Source organism: Polyodon spathula, chromosome 2 (genome assembly GCF_017654505.1).
Source record: "Polyodon spathula isolate WHYD16114869_AA chromosome 2, ASM1765450v1, whole genome shotgun sequence".
Lineage (NCBI taxonomy): Eukaryota > Metazoa > Chordata > Actinopteri > Acipenseriformes > Polyodontidae > Polyodon > Polyodon spathula.
In genome coordinates this window covers 1,088,380-1,105,183 of record NC_054535.1, presented here as the reverse complement: position 1 = coordinate 1,105,183, position 16,804 = coordinate 1,088,380, and positions in this window count along the sequence as shown.

The window sequence follows — 16,804 nt, the reverse complement described above, 5'->3', positions numbered from 1 at the left end:
GATATCCGCCCCACAATAAGACAAACACGGTCACCAGTCCTGGGTGCGTGCAGCAGTGCTCGTGGTGGGTGATACAAGTTTATATTTGTAACAAGGGTGAAGTGCTGTCTGGTTTAGTGCTGGCCCTTGGCGACAGCTCCGGAACTGTGTTAGCTGTCTAGTAACGTACAAGACGAGATGATACAATTACAAACAAACAAAACACAACATTCATGATTCAGTTTTTGGTTACGGTTTTACAGTCCTTCTTGGTCCTATCCACAACAAACCAAATGCGAAGGAACAGATTACCTTTCTCTGTCCCGTTTTATACTGTCACACATGACCCCTTGGTAAACGAGTGCAACCGTCTCTCCAGTCTGCCGCTGCCACATCGTTTCCAATGCATTATTGCAACGGAGTCTCACCCCCTTCCTGGCTAGCCAACTTCCCTTGAACCCTGGGAATGAACTGTCAGGCCAGCCCATCCAAGGAACTCTGTTCTCGCTGCTTAGTGCCCTCACAGATCGGGACGGTGATCTACAACCAAGAATTATTGTATTTCTGTCACAGTGACATACAGACTGACAGACACAGGCTCCTCTATATGCATCCTAAGATAGAACAGCCATCCCTGACAGGAGATCATTCTGTTTCTCTGTTACAGGTTAAAATAAAAGGCATCTCTTCCAGCTTTACTGCTTGTCTGTAGACCAGAGTTCTTTCCTGAAATAAACCTCGTTCTCAATAATGAAATGGATGACCCAAAGTGCAGCATTGTATTTGATTGACAAAAGTCAATTTTAATTAATAAGGCATTCATTTAGAGAAAAAGTCATTTAATTCCAATGACTTTTGCAGAAAACACATTAACCCAAACATAATCTGAAGCTTTTGCTGGTGAATGCAATAGGTACCACAAACACAGGTGTCTAATTACAGACATTTCAAAGCACCAATTAGAATGTAAACATCAGTAAGTGCACAGTTAATTTAACAGGCAATGCTTGTAATAGTTACATAAACTTTACTCCATACAAGTTCAAACTAGCTTTGCTGCAGCATTTTGAGTTCCCTGTTTTGAGTTTTAAAATGTGAGTCTGAGCAGTGGCTATTTTACAAGCACAAACACACTCTAGCAGAAGAGTCTGACAACTGGCTATTTTACAAGCACACACACACACACACTCTAGCAGAAGTATTGTTCACTAATGGCCATCTCAGGCTTTGCATCAAGAGCAGCCCTTTGCATCTACAAACATTTTGGTAACAATCTGAAAGTTATTTATACTGATGCAGTGTTACAAAGCTTTGGTCATCATCTGACTCCATTGTCTCACCCATGTTTCCAGTGGATTCACAAGGCCAGCTCTTCATCCTTTAGTGTGTTTGCCTTTTCTTGGCAACTGCAATAGTTGGCAACATTCTAATTACTGTGTATTTACATAGTACTTACCAGGGGTGAAATTCTTAACAACAAAGTGCAGGTACTCATATGTGTAAACATTAAAAAAATGGAGACAATTTGAGTAGCAATGAATAAATACTTTAAAATGTATACATATTGGTAAACGACACATTTATGAATACAAAATAAGCCTGAAAAAAAAAACAATTCTCCATAAACAAAGAAGCTGAAAATACTGAATGCTTTGTACCCTTTGCATCAACCCTTAAAGTATTAAGAAATATTACCCTATGCAGTAACTGGTAGAGAGGGAGGTTTGTTTCAAGATATCCTAAAAAAGGATGCTGTTATAAATAAAAAAGAAATGTATTAAAAAAAATGTAATGAAAAAATGATGCAAAAAGGTATGTCAAGCAATGCACAATAGGAGCTAATATACCCCTGTAATGCTGAATGTACCAGGTACTACTCTTAAAAAAAAAAAAAGATGTTCTTGACTTGGTCATTTTAATCTCCATAGTATTCTCTGAAATCATCTTTCAAGAAATCATTTTAAGTATAGAGTCGGCTTGCAGTGGCCATTTAGGGCCATCACACAGATGTTTCGACTTGAGCATCCATCAAAGCCAGTGTTTCTCCATGAATACAATCGACTAGCGATTGGTCATGGAGGGTTGATGGGCTGTGGTTTGGAGCATATAAGGGAACTATGTTGATTAGCAGGTTGGTTGTGCTTGAGAAACAGGAAGGGGAGGATCGCTACCCGGAAGTGCTAAGACATACTGTTGCCAAACCTGAAATGTGTTTTCATATGAGGCTCCCAAGATGGCCGGCGCAAGCCCACTCTGTACTTGAGGGATGTTCCATCTTGGTGCAGACCCGAGAGATGAGTCAGGAGGACAGGTTTTACCCCACCTTCTCACCGTCACCCTACCACAGAAACTAGTAAGAAAAACGATTCAAATCCTTAGCGACAGTTCATGCAATTCACACTCACTTTACATGTTCATTAAAATCAATTAATTTGCCATTTAGAGAGATGAAACAAAAAAAACCTGACCTGTTTTAAAGTGTCCCAGAAGTATGGGTCCAGTTGACAACCCTAATTACAGTCCTCGTAATAGAAAATACTAGACTCACAACAAAACAAGGCTTTTGATCCCTGGACTTAACATTTACCTTGCAAGTGGGGCCGGTGTTGCAAAAGCGTGAAGCACACATGCATCTGTATCCCTGACTCACCAAATCTGAAGCAGCACTTTGTTCATCCTGTTTTTAATGTTAATCCCTATTGTCCAACACATCACTTGTCATTTTAAAAACTTTCGCTCAAATTCTGGCAAGGAAATCTGTGCAAGACAATACACACTGTGACAATGATTTCTAATATTTATCAACTATGTAACTTATGTCTGACACTAACGTAGATTTTTGCCTTCAAATTCGTGTGCAACAATGTCCATTCAATATTTAGATAGTTTCTCCGCACTTAAGAAAATACTAATTACTAATTACTAGCAAAATTCGTAGAGATTTGTGACGCATGCCAAAATGAAATCTGATCTCAATGAAAGCTCAGCCAATCAACATTCAGTGATTATACTGATGTCAATGGTGGCCAATAGCAGCTAACAGAAACAGAAGCCATATGAGGAAACAGAATACAAGCAACATGAACTGTGCAGAATGAAAGCGTATTTGAGAAACATTGTACTAATGGACGGTGTGAGTGGAGGAAAAGCAAATTAAATAAGTCCAGGTGCATAATACCAGCATTAAAATAAGTCCTGGTACACAGAATCAGCATTAAACTAAGTCCCAGTACTGAGTACCAGTGAGTACTGGCAGAATTTCATCCCTGGTAGTTATATAGCAATTACAGTGCTATTATGCATAGTTACAATGTACTTAATATGTCAATATTTTTGCACAATATATGTAAGTACAAAATTGTATCAAAAAAGGGTTAGGATTTGGGTTAGGATTAGGGTTACATCATGCACAAAAAAATTACACATTAAGTACATTGTAACTCTGCAAAATAACATTGTAATTATGTGTGAGTGCACACGTAAGTAACTACGATGTAAATATTTGTTAAAGTTTTAATTAAACATTTAGGAATGTGTTGTATTACTATACATTACTGTTAATACCAGAGAGTTGACTAGTGTTGTTTTGTCATTCATGTATGTGATACAGCAAGATATTCTAGTGTGTTTTATGAATTTTGAATTACATGGACGGCAGCACTTGTCTTAAATTCTTAAAATCAGGGCTAGGGTTAGGGATTAGGTTAGGGTTAGGGTTAGGGTTAGGGTTAGGGTTAGGGTTAGGGTTAGGGTTAGGGATAGAGGGTTAGGGTTAGGGGGTTAGGGTTAGGGTTAGGGTTAGGGTTAGGGTTAGGGTTAGGGTTAGGGTTAGGGTTAGGGTTAGGGTTAGGGTTAGGGTTAGGGTTAGGGTTAGGGATTAGGTTAGGGTTAGGGTTAGGGTTAGGGTTAGGGTTAGGTTAGGTTAGGGTTAGGGTTAGGGTTAGGGTTAGGGTTAGGGTTAGGGTTAGGGTTAGGGTTAGGGTTAGGGTTTAGGTTAGGGTTAGGGTTAGGGCTAGGGTTGATAGCTCCCCAAGCTTGTCATATATGGTATGTGTATCTAACATCACTGCTAAGCAGAACCCAACCCAATCTTTTGAAGTTGTTTATATGGGAGTGCCTGCAGTTTAAAGGAAATGTTTAAAATACTGAAATGTCTATGGCAGATGGCAGAATATACTGTACTTATTCATTCCCACACTGCTGTTGTGTGATAACATCAAGACCTCAGTCAACTCTTGCAGAGACAGCATTAGGCTTGTTTTTACATATAATAAAAGTCTTATTTGGTCTTTTCTCAAAGACGGCTGTAGTGGGGGACGTCAGACTAGAAACAGGAACCAGGAAATAAACAACAGAGAGGTGGAGTTTTAGGGAAGTTTATTGAATTAACAGAACAGTAAATAAAAAGGTTGTAACAAACAAAAACACAGGACACGGTACATTCGCCAAAACAAAAGAGACAAACAAAACGGACTACACAGACAAACACGGTGAGCTGATATTTTTAACAACTATTATTATTATTATTATTATTATTATTATGCAGCTGTACCGAGACTCGATTGCTAATCAATCATTCAATTGGAGTCGCGGTACAACTGCACGTGAATGAATAAAGTGCAATTCCCCGTGCTCACGTATTATTACTTTTTACTTGCACATGAAGTGCTGTGCAATCCTCGTGCCTAAATAAATATACATTTTAAACACTCGTGTTACACAGACCCATTTATATCCCATGTACCAATGACTATACACCAACAATTAACACACAACATACAACACAAAATACACACAGCTTCAGGCACTTTGCCACAGGTCTTAAAATACAATCAGGGATGACCCTGAGGGACTTTGATAGAGTAGATTATAAAATCTACAGTGCTATGTGGTAGACCATACTAAAATGAAAGGTATTTTATTTCAGCAGAGTGGAAGAGTTTCCTGACTTTTACACAGTCATGTCCCAGAATAAACACTCGGGACACATAGAGTCTAACACAGCAAGTGTGGTACGTTTGACAATACGCCTCCAAATTAAAAGTTCTATTCCTGAAATAATGTATGATTTATTATACTCCACACTGCACTGCCATTATTTTGCAAGTGCAGTTATATCATGGAAAGAGAAATACCTTGGCTCTGGTAAAGAGTTGTTATCATATTCCTAAAGTCATCTACAAAACACTTACTTTGAGGATCCTGGCTAGATTCAGTGATAACAGTGATTAAAGCCAGACTCCTATTTTCGTGTTTTTGTTTTTATTTTTAAATTGAGGTAAATAAAAGAAATAATCAAAGCTGATTATATTTTTGTCCATTAATTACCTTTTGTATGGTTATCCTTGATTTGAATTGCTGCATGACAAGTCTAAATTCCCTTTGCTGCTGAAAGCATTCTTGAGGTTAAAATTAGTGGTGTATAAAGGTTGATATAACATTGACAGTAAATGCTTGATGTCGTTATCTTATAAAAATAATTTCAGTGGAACAGTAAGTTATATTCCCAGTTTTAATAGTAAATAATGAAAATCTACTGACATTAAGCATTTCGCTATGGCAGGCACATTGGTCATCAATTTGTTTACATTCTTGTCATCACAATGATTAACAGCTCCACAGTACTAAAACAGCAGTTGTTTGTCAGTGACCTTTAGTCTATTGGTGCTAAGGGTATAAATGCAACTGGAGCTGAGCCTTTAAACAACAGGTATTTGTGGTAGTTACTGTAGCACACAGGCAAAAGCAAAAGCTATTGTAAAATGCCACACATCAATCTCCATGTACATATTGTACTTGAAAGCATTGTATTCCCTACTTTGCTCTTTACATAAAATGAGGATGTTTGCCAAGAACGTTAAGGGCTCGGTCTGGTTCCAAAACTGGTAATTGCTGCTCAGTGCCTGTGTAAATGTAATGTCTCATTAGCTCTCACCATGACATCTTTCTAACTGCATGCGTTGCACGATAAAGTTCTTATGCATGCAGTACACACGCAGGCCAGTCTAAGCCTTGCTCACTGTAGGAGCTGGTATATGCAGGAAGAGTATTTCATGTCATAATTCTGTACCCTGAGTGGAGTGCAGGGTTGTACTGTATTTCTGTTTTGACATGCAGTTATTTTCCTTTGTCTCGGATTTAGGCAGCATGTTAATGTAATGCTACTTGCAGTTTCCTGTTAATGTGGGTCGAATATATGTGTTAACATTTAATTGGGCATCAATGGCCACTGCTGGATGCCGTTAAAGGGTCAGGTAATGATCTTTGGGGTGGTCAGGCCTTTAAGCCTACATGCAGAGTCTTAATAGTAAATGTACTATTTACATAACTTCTTTGTTTAATTTACTTCAAATAATAAAAGGATTGCAGGACAAGGTCAATTACAAGGGTGGTGTTTGAGCAGATCAAACAAAGTGATGCAGTTCCTATGTGAAACTGCAGTCCTTGGGGGTAAACTAAACATAGAAAACAAACACCAAGGTATTGGACACTCTGGTTATGCTCTGACATTACCAAGTCAGCAATCATTGTACTGTATAGAATACAGTTTGGTAGTCAACCTTTTTTCAGACTGAGAGACTACTTAATTTAAAATGTTGTAGTTATCAGCAAAATATTTAATCATACAGTATGCCCCTGTTTGTGACACTGTATTTAATATTTGCAACATGTATGAAAGTTAATGCACATGTTTTGGGCAACCCAGACGTTATTAAATGATATAGACTTTGCATCTTTTACACATACTGTACACACACTAGATACAGTGCGTTTATTTTTGAGATCATGTTAAATAAACCATTAAAGTATATTTTGTTTAATGTTTACTGTTCTAAATATAACTGAAAACAAGACTCACTAGATTGAGAAGTTTACAAAGCCAACAGCAAAACAAAACATTGTTGAGAAAAGAAGACTGCCAGAAATCTGCTCTGGTCCTGTACATTGTGTGAGCCAGTAGTTAGGGCAGCTAGGATGATAGTAATTAGGAAAAACTTTTGACGCTACCATGTTATTATCATGTACCATAGCTGTAAATGCTACTAATGCATATTCCTAAAAAATATTTCAGAAAGGTACAGTACAGAAGCACAACGCACTGTATTCTAAACACACACAATATGACTCAAAAGCACTGTAATTCACATGATTCATTTAAGCAGAAGCTATTAAGACATACAAAAGCAAGTACCTATATAAAAATTAGCCTCTATTGCAGATGCACTTAGAAGTGACATACGGATACAGCAACCCACAACTCCAAACTATATTCAGTCATTTCAGAAGGAAGGCTATGTAACATAGGGTTTCTGTAAACTATTGCATTTTCTCTTTTGTAAATTTTTTACAATCTACATTTTCATGAAACTGAATCTACCACTGAATCTGCTTTTTAAAAGACTTCCTAAAAGATTGATTTCAGAAGTAAGATGGTTTGAAAAATGACCACAGGGGCTCTACATCTTCCTCATTCCTCATGTCCGCTACACCATTGGTCAATTTACCAATAACTCTGTCATCTGGTGAATGTTCTATCATCCAGACTGCCCCTTACCAAGAATATTAGCTGACTATTGCACTTTTTGTTTTGTTTGTCGATTTGGACTCGGGCTATGGCATCTATCTTCAAGCTCTTTAAACAACATGGATAATAATGGTCTGTGATGGAGCGCACAAACTGCAGACTCAGGCTTTTATTTTATTAGCACTGGATCCCTGCACTGAACTCAGACCTCCTCTTACATACCTAGGCTTGCTTATACCATTTGTGGGCTTCAGTACAAAGTCCTGTTTTTTGAGCCTAACACAAACAAAGTTTAGAGCTGCATAAAAACCATTAGAATGGTAATGCACTTAACAAGATATGAGGATCTATAAAAAGATGTGTGCAGTTTTAGTACTTTTCTGCATTAAAGACGTTTCTTTACAATTAAGGGATTAGAGGAGCTCAGGTCACAGGTCGCGGTTAGGGGTAGGGGGTTGTTATGAAAAAATTGTACAATATGTAAGAAAATAAGCTGCGGTTTGGTTTCAAGCAACCCTTAGACTGGGGGGGTATCATATAGCTCATTAGGCCATTGGGCTCTTGTGACAGGATAGCATCACGGACAAGGCTGTTACCAGCAAGGGTTAGACTCAGAGATGGAGAGCTGTAGTTAAAGTATAAACAAGGTACAGGGACCAAATTAAAGGGTTAAACAAAACACGAGTCATACACCAAAACAATAATTACCTTTAGGCTGGGCAGCGGCTTTCACTAAAGTTTCTCTATAGGTTTTCCAAACATTCTCCTAACATCTCCCCCTAAACAAAGGATGCGTCCTTCCTTTTATACCATAAGGGTGGGACTTGATTGATGGTCAGTGATTCAACCAAGACCAAGCCACATTCCACAGAGATGGAATTAACCCCATCCCTGCCAAACTTAAATTAAAAAATGTTTTACTCTATTCAAACACAACACACAAAGACACTATTTACATGGGCAGGGCATATGAGATGGTCCTGTAATAAAACAAGTGCAAAAAGCAAATGTATAACTTCTGAGAGAAACAACGGTAGAAAACGAACAAAAAACAACTTAGCGGAAGGAGCCATTGATTATTGTTCCTGATACTTTCATAGGGTTATTCCTTGCTGAAAAGCTGCTCTCGCCTTTGCTCTTGAATAGCACAACCAGGTTTGTTTTGTTTTGTGTTGGTTGTATTTGTTATTGTTTTTGTGTAAATAAAGCTTTGTTATTGAAATATAGGAAGTGCTAAACATTCTGCATGAGAAGGTCTGACACCCATTGTGATTGTTTTGAAAATGGCTGGCTGTGAATCTCTAACCTGTTTATAAAATCAGCACCTGACAAACATCCCAGCCAGGATCAGCAGGTTTAGGTCAATGGCTGTAACATCCCATAGTACAGAGAAAGGAATCCACAGAGCTATGGAGAGAATAAGAAACTAAAAGCAAGACATTTTGTTTACTGAGACCCGGTTTCACCCCAGTAAATACAGTGTATATCAGGGTGGTGTTCCTGAGTACCTCCTAGGCAACAGAATTGACAAGCCCGTTTCCACTATTTTAATAAATGAAAAATGCATTCATTTACTTTTTTTCATGCATTTGTGTTGGAGTAGAAGGTGTACTGGATAACTTTTATATACAGATATACTTTATTAATATATTTATATTTTTCCTTTCATAAATGATCCATTCAGAGTGTTTGATGAACACTGCTCTATGATGTTTCCAGTCTGTTTATTTTGGACCGGCGCTCTCCTGGCTTATTAGATTTTGCCAATGTGAAAGACCCTGTGCAACAGCACAATATGAATGACAGTTCGAATGTTTCTGTTTAATAACCAATGTATTCTATTCACTCTAAAGAGCAGTGCTGCAGGACTCTTTAAGATCCCTTGATCTCCACGCTGGTTCTATGGTGGGGAGATAAGTAAAACCATGTTACAGGCATAATGCTTCATTTTGCAGGAGTCTGATGATCGCTTTATTGGGGAACACGTCTTCAATCTGAATTCATTAATTTGGTTTTGGTGGGATATGATTGTGCATTTCACAATCTGCTTTCCTTCCTAGATGAACATCTTCTATCTTCTAGACATGCATTATGTAAACAGGATTATGGAGCGGTTTGGCTTGTCCTTTCTTGACACCACCTTGGATATCAATCTGATTCTTTACTACAGAACAGCCCTCGGCTGCTGATCTTGGCAGCTCGTCAGCTATATAAATCTTTGATGTGAACTGACAGTTCATTAATACCGCGTGACTGGTCCGACCTCCTGTAAAAGATAATGATGTGATTTTGCATTAAAATGCAATCTTCTTCAATTCCACCAGTGCTGCAAATTGGAAATGGAATTCATTTCCTCTTCTGCTTCTCATTGCTCTAAAAGGCCAGTCTTGCTGACAATGGTGTCTAGTAATCTGATGTGCAAGGAGAATTAATTAAAGATTCAGAATGCTTCTATTCCGTTTGCTAAGTTTCAATGTGATTGGATGATGGAAAGCATGGGCATCAGCTTATTCCACTTGTAAAAAGCAACAAAGTGTTCTGATAAAGTATAAATTGTAAGGTAGAAGCTACACTTGTGGTTCATAGACATATTACCTTTTAAAATATGTATTTAAAATCCCACCTAATAACCATTCTGGCAGAGCTGGAGTCATGATGATGGAAGCATTTTCCATTACCAGGTCAATGAGGTTTTTGTTATTGATTCAGACATTCATTGACAGATGCAGGCAACGTTTGGCACTAGAATATGCAATCAGTATCACTGCTTTACAGTTTCACATAGCAACATTTCTAAAGGGTCACAGCCTCTACCCTGTGTAGAAATGGGGGTGACTGTAATAGACAAATCGAAGAAAAAAGACCTACAGGGAGGCAGGATTAAAATGATATATCTAAAACCAAAATGAGAGACTGCAAACTGTTACAGTAAGTGCTTTTAATTTCCTAAATATAAGCGACATGAAGAATATGTCATGGAGAGAATTTGAGAGGGTGGAGGGGTTAAAAATCTTTAGCTGACTTTTGCCTGATCATTTTAAATATTGCTGGGTTTATTCCATAAGGTATTAATTAATAATGAATTGACGATGTCCCATAGGGAAAGAAGCCAGTGCTGCCCATGTCTATGAAAATGACAGTCTTCTGCATGAGATATAGATGAATGTTTTCACACCATGCTTTCATATATATATATATATATATATATATATATATATATATATATATATATATATATATATATATATATATACACACACACACACACAGTTACAAAAACAAACAAAAGGAAGATATGCACGTCAAAAAAGTATTGACCTCATCTGGGCTGATGTCCATTTTATCATTTGACTTTCTCTCCAATCTGAAATGCCCTATTTGAATGATTAGACACAGGGGTCCATTAAGAGAGGTGTGTAAATCCACAAAAGGTCTTTGCAGCTAATTTTCTCCATGTTCTGTCATTTACCAGAAAGATGAACCATTAAAATGTAATATTTAATACAGTTTTCTCATTGACTAAAGGTTTAACTGAGGACTACCTGTATTTGTTGTGCATGTTGATAAAAGCTAGAGCTGCCGGTTCTTTATGGTATATACAAAGCAAACCACAAGTCATAAATGTAGTGCCTTAGCTACTAGACCTCGTGTGAACAAAATAAAGTATCATATACTAAACCCCAAAGAATGTTCATTGGTATAATTACATTCTTGTAATTGCATTCTTGAATAAAAAGCAAGCAATAGTTCCTCAGCAGTTTTTGGCTTCACTGGGGATTGTGTTACAAGTTTATTCAAATGGTTCTGAAAAGCATCTAGCGCAGTTTTCCCTAAATTCTATAGCTCTAAAGGGACTGAATCTGTCTGGCAAATCAGGGAAAATGTGGATAATTGCAGCAATTTTATTCCTGTCTGCTAAATGTCAACTGGAAAAAGCCCAGTCTATAAAATACAATGGACATGGAGTCACTGAAAAGCACAGTCATTATGATAATTTACATACTTATGAAAAGGAAACTAGCCATATTCAGAATCACAGTCAATAAAAGTATTTAAGGCAACAGTGCTCTCTGCCATTGTATGCTAAGAGGGTTAACACCCCATCCCCCCTTCACCTTTTCTGCTATAAATGTAATTTTAGTCAAGCCACAAATCTGAACGTTCTTCTTTGAGAGATTACCATGCTTTACATAATAAGAACATAAGAACATAAGAAAGTTTACAAACGAGAGGAGGCCATTCGGCCCATCTTGCTCGTTTGGTTGTTAGTAACTTATTGATCCCAAAATCTCATCAAGCAGCTTCTTGAAGGATCCCAGGATGTCAGCTTCAACAACATTACTGGGGAGTTGATTCCAGACCCTCACAATTCTCTGTGTAAAAAAGTGCCTCCTATTTTCTGTTCTGAATGCACCTTTGTCTAAACTCCATTTGTGACCCCTGGTCCTTGTTTCTTTTTTCAGGCTGAAAAAGTTCCTTGGGTCGACACTGTCAATACCTTTTAGAATTTTGAATGCTTGAATTAGGTCGCCACGTAGTCTTCTTTGATCAAGACTGAACAGATTCAATTCTTTTTGCCTGTCTGCATATGACATGCCTTTTAAGCCCGGAATAATTCTGGTCGCTCTTCTTTGCACTTTTTCTAGAGCAGCAATATCTTTTTTATAGCGAGGTGACCAGAACTGCACACAATATTCAAGATGAGGTCTTACTAGTGCATTGTACAGTTTTAACATTACTTCCCTTGATTTAAATTCAACACTTTTCACAATGTATCCGAGCATCTTGTTAGCCTTTTTTATAGCTTCCCCACATTGTCTAGATGAAGACATTTCTGAGTCAACAAAAACTCCTAGGTCTTTTTCATAGATTCCTTCTCCAATTACAATATCTCCCATATGATATTTATAATGTACATTTTTATTTCCTGCGTGCAGTACCTTACACTTTTCTCTATTAAATGTCATTTGCCATGTGTCTGCCCAGTTCTGAATCTTGTCTAGATCATTTTGAATGACCTTTGCTGCTGCAACAGTGTTTGCCACGCCTCCTACTTTTGTGTCGTCTGCAAATTTAACAAGTTTGCTTACTATACCAGAATCTAAATCATTAATGTAGATTAGGAATAGCAGAGGACCTAATACTGATCCCTGTGGTACACCGCTGGTTACCACACTCCATTCTGAGGTTTTTCCTCTAATCAGTACTTTCTGTTTTCTACATGTTAACCACTCCCTAATCCATGTACATGTGTTTCCTTGAATCCCAACTGCGTTCAGTTTGAGAATTAATCTTTTGTGCGGGACTTTGTCAAAAGCTTTCTGGAAATCTAAATAAACCATGTCATATGCTTTGCAATTATCCATTATCGATGTTGCATCCTCAAAAAAATCAAGCAAGTTAGTTAGACATGATCTCCCTTTCCTAAAACCATGTTGACTGTCTCCCAGGACCCTGTTACCATATAGGTAATTTTCCATTTTGGATCTTATTATAGTTTCCATAAGTTTGCATATAATAGAAGTCAGGCTTACTGGTCTGTAATTACCTGGTTCAGTTTTGTTTCCCTTTTTGTGGATCGGTATTACGTTTGCAATTTTCCAGTCTGTCAGTACCACCCCTGTGTCAAGAGACTGCTGCATGATCTTGGTTAGCGGTTTGTAAATTACTATTTTTATTTCTTTGAGTACTACTGGGAGGATCTCATCCGGCCCAAGGGATTTGTTTATTTTAAGAGCTCCTAGTCCCTTTAACACTTCTGCCTCAGTTATGCTAAAGTTATTTAAAACTGGATAGGAACTGGATGACATGTGGAGCATGTTGTCAGTATCTTCCTTTGTAAAAACTTGTGAAAAGTAATCATTTAATATATTTGCTTTTTTTTTTTCTTCCTCTACGATTTTGCCATTTGTATGTCTTAAACATTTAATCTCCTCTTTGAATGTTCGCTTGCTGTTGTAATATTGGAAAAACATTTTGGAATTGGTTTTAGCTCCCTTAGCAATGTTCATTTCTATTTCTCTCTTGGCCTTTCTAACTTCCTTTTTGACTTGTGTTTGCAGTTCTGTGTACTCTTTCTGCGTACTTTCTTTTTGGTCCTTTTTTAATGCTCTGTAAAGTGCCTTTTTTCGCTGAATATTTTTTTTTATTGATCTATTAAACCATTTTGGCAATTTAGTTTTACATTTAGATTCGTCTACTTTAGGGATATAATTGTTTTGTGCCTCTAGTACTACATTTTTGAAGAACAACCATCCTTCTTCTGTGGGTTTTTTCTCTATTTTTTTACATCAGGGTTGTTACACTTTTCCAACCCACAACAGAAGTGAAGAGCCAGGCGATTTGCAGGGACCCGCTATCACTTACACAGTGGGGAATATATTAAGATTTAACATTTAAAAAAAACATTTTCAAATCAGAGTCAAGAAAACTACACTGTTATTTGTGGGCATACAGATATTTCTAAAATTAACTCCCCATTTTTTGCATGGGATGTCTTTGCTTTTGCCAGTTAGAGAGAGGCAAAGTAGGATGCATTCAAGAAACCTTCTTGATAAAAGAAGCATAGCGATATAACTTGTGATGAGGTACTGCCCGCCCCTGTGCATTTTATGATTTGTATTTTGTATTTGTTTAGTTTTATTGTATTATTATGATTTATGTATTATGTATGACGGTGAAAAGCTAGTGTTTTTGTGTTATTATTGTCTGGCAGGATGAGTGAGATGCCTCCTGCCCTTCTTTCTTTATGTTTTAATTACCTCCTGAGACTGTGACTGTAAGCTACTGCTTATTTAACTGGATGGCAGTCATTAAGATTATTAAACCTGTGCCAAATGTGACCGAGGGATAATAAAATAATTGATAGTTAGTTAGTCCATCGGTAAAAACTATAAAAGATCAGCAGTTTGGCTGCACACAGTGAAGTGAGTTTGTGAGTGGAGAACGGGTGTGGAGAGAGGTAAAATCAATAAGAAGAAATAACAATTGCTACACGTGCTGGCTTGTGATTCCTGGCCTGTTACTGTTTGTTATTTGTTTGTTTGGCCAATGTGCTCTTCTGTTTGAAAGTCTTTGTTTTGTTAAACTGTTTATTTTTGCTCATTTAATAAAAAGCTGAGTGCCGTATCATCTCAGTTTCTCCCGCCATTGCTTGTTGTGGTTTCTGTTTCTGGTCTGACGTCACCTCTTAAGCCATCTGGGGCACAAAGTTCCAATAAAAAAAGTACAAACCCTTTTTTGACCTTTTCCCCCCCCATGTCGAGAAAACTTTTGCAACCCAAAGTTTGAGAAGCAGTGCTTTACATAAAAAGTAATTGTAAAAGAAAAGCAACAAGGGGGTTGAACTGGATGTAGCTCATTGGGTCATAAGCTACACGTGCACATTTTGGTTTGGTTTTTGTATGTGTTACAGTAGAAAAACTAGTAAATATAGGCATTCTCTCATTTGATATGTGCATCTTTATTTGTTTCCATTTATCCTGACATGTCACTAAATAAATATATCCATATCATATATATAATCTATATATATATATATAATATATATATATATATATATATATATATATATATATATATATATAATATATATTCGCGATAATATCATATATAGGACAACCATGTCCTGTTACATATTGGGAACATTCAGAATGGGTGTACAAAGAAGAGCTATTAAAAGTTCTGTCCTGCACGTACTGTAATCTGAGGAATGGTACAGGGCCAGCCCTGAGTAAAATGTCATTGAATCAGTGTCATCTGGGATTAACAAGTACTATTACTACATTTACAATTTTTGAATTGTAAGTATTGGGAATCTCGCATGATGATTACTTAGCTGGCATTTTCAGCTGACTGTTGATTTTCCCTGTGATGTCCATGTGTATTGGGACCTGGCAGTGTTTGGTATGTGGACAGCATATGAATTCAATCATTGGAAGGAAGCTAATACATTTCATTACATTGCAAATTATGCTCCTGGAAACCAATCTGAGATGATTAAATGCAGAACAACCGAGGAAATGGGTAATGTGTTACTCATTCCCCAGTAACACAACTGGATTTGTAAATATCTTGATATCCCTGAATATTACAATTGTCCAATATCAAAATGCATGCAAAAACTTGAGCAACCCTATCCTTATGAATTGTGTACACCATTAGACTGTTTCTATCTATACACATGCTGAACACATTAGTCATTACAAATTGAAGTCAAACATTTTGAAACTAGTTGTGATGTCATAGTTTTTTCCCTTGTTTTATGTTATCAAACTGACATGCAGATTACAGTGTGAAAGTTCCTGCAATGAATATTTTATGTAAGACTTGGCTGACCACCATTCACAGCAGGGAGCTGGTTGAGTTTAATAGAGGAGGCGTTTTTAACAGACTTGGTGTTAAATGTGTTTTTAATTAGCAGGACACTTTACGTTATGAATACATACACAAGAACCGGATATGTTAAATGCATGTGTTAATTCTATCATAGCTCTCTAATGTGCAGAATAAAACAGTAACAACAACAGTAACAATTTATTTTTCAAGTTTAAAATATGATATCTGGAACTACACTGAGAAATATGTGTTGCATTCAATTATTTTTCCACTGGGAAGTTGACATTGTCAGGCCCTTTCAATGCTTACCAGTTATTGACCTGAATGCTTTACAGCCAACAATGGCGACGTTTACATGCACAAGTCATGACGGTTTTCTGCATTTGCCGTACTTCTCACGAAATGCGTTGCTATGCAGTTCTGATTTAGGAAAAAAATTTGGCCTTACCAATGCAGATTACTCAGTTCATTACCTTTCTAACACACACACGCTGACAAAATTATATAAAATATAATTTCTACCTTTATTACTTAGAATTTATATTTGTGTGTGTTTATGAAACATCTAAAAGTTACATTTCATTAACGATAGAACCACCTTTTACAATACATGTTTTTATTTTGAATATAACCTACAATATTATATATATATATATATATATATATATATATATATATATATATATATATATATATATATATATATATATATATATAAACCTGTTAGCGCTACAGGACCTGGCAGCCATCAATTCCTTTGCTTTGTACAAGGTAGGAAAGATATCATTTTGAAGCTAGCCACAGTGCTTCAGCAGAAACATTTCGATCAGAAAGCTGCAGGCTGCAGCAGCTCAACTTGGATTCTGTTCCGCGAGTGACACACACGCAAGATAAATCATATGTTACTTTCATTTTAGATTAAAAACTTCTTCTGTTTTTATAGTTTTGTATGTGCATATACTG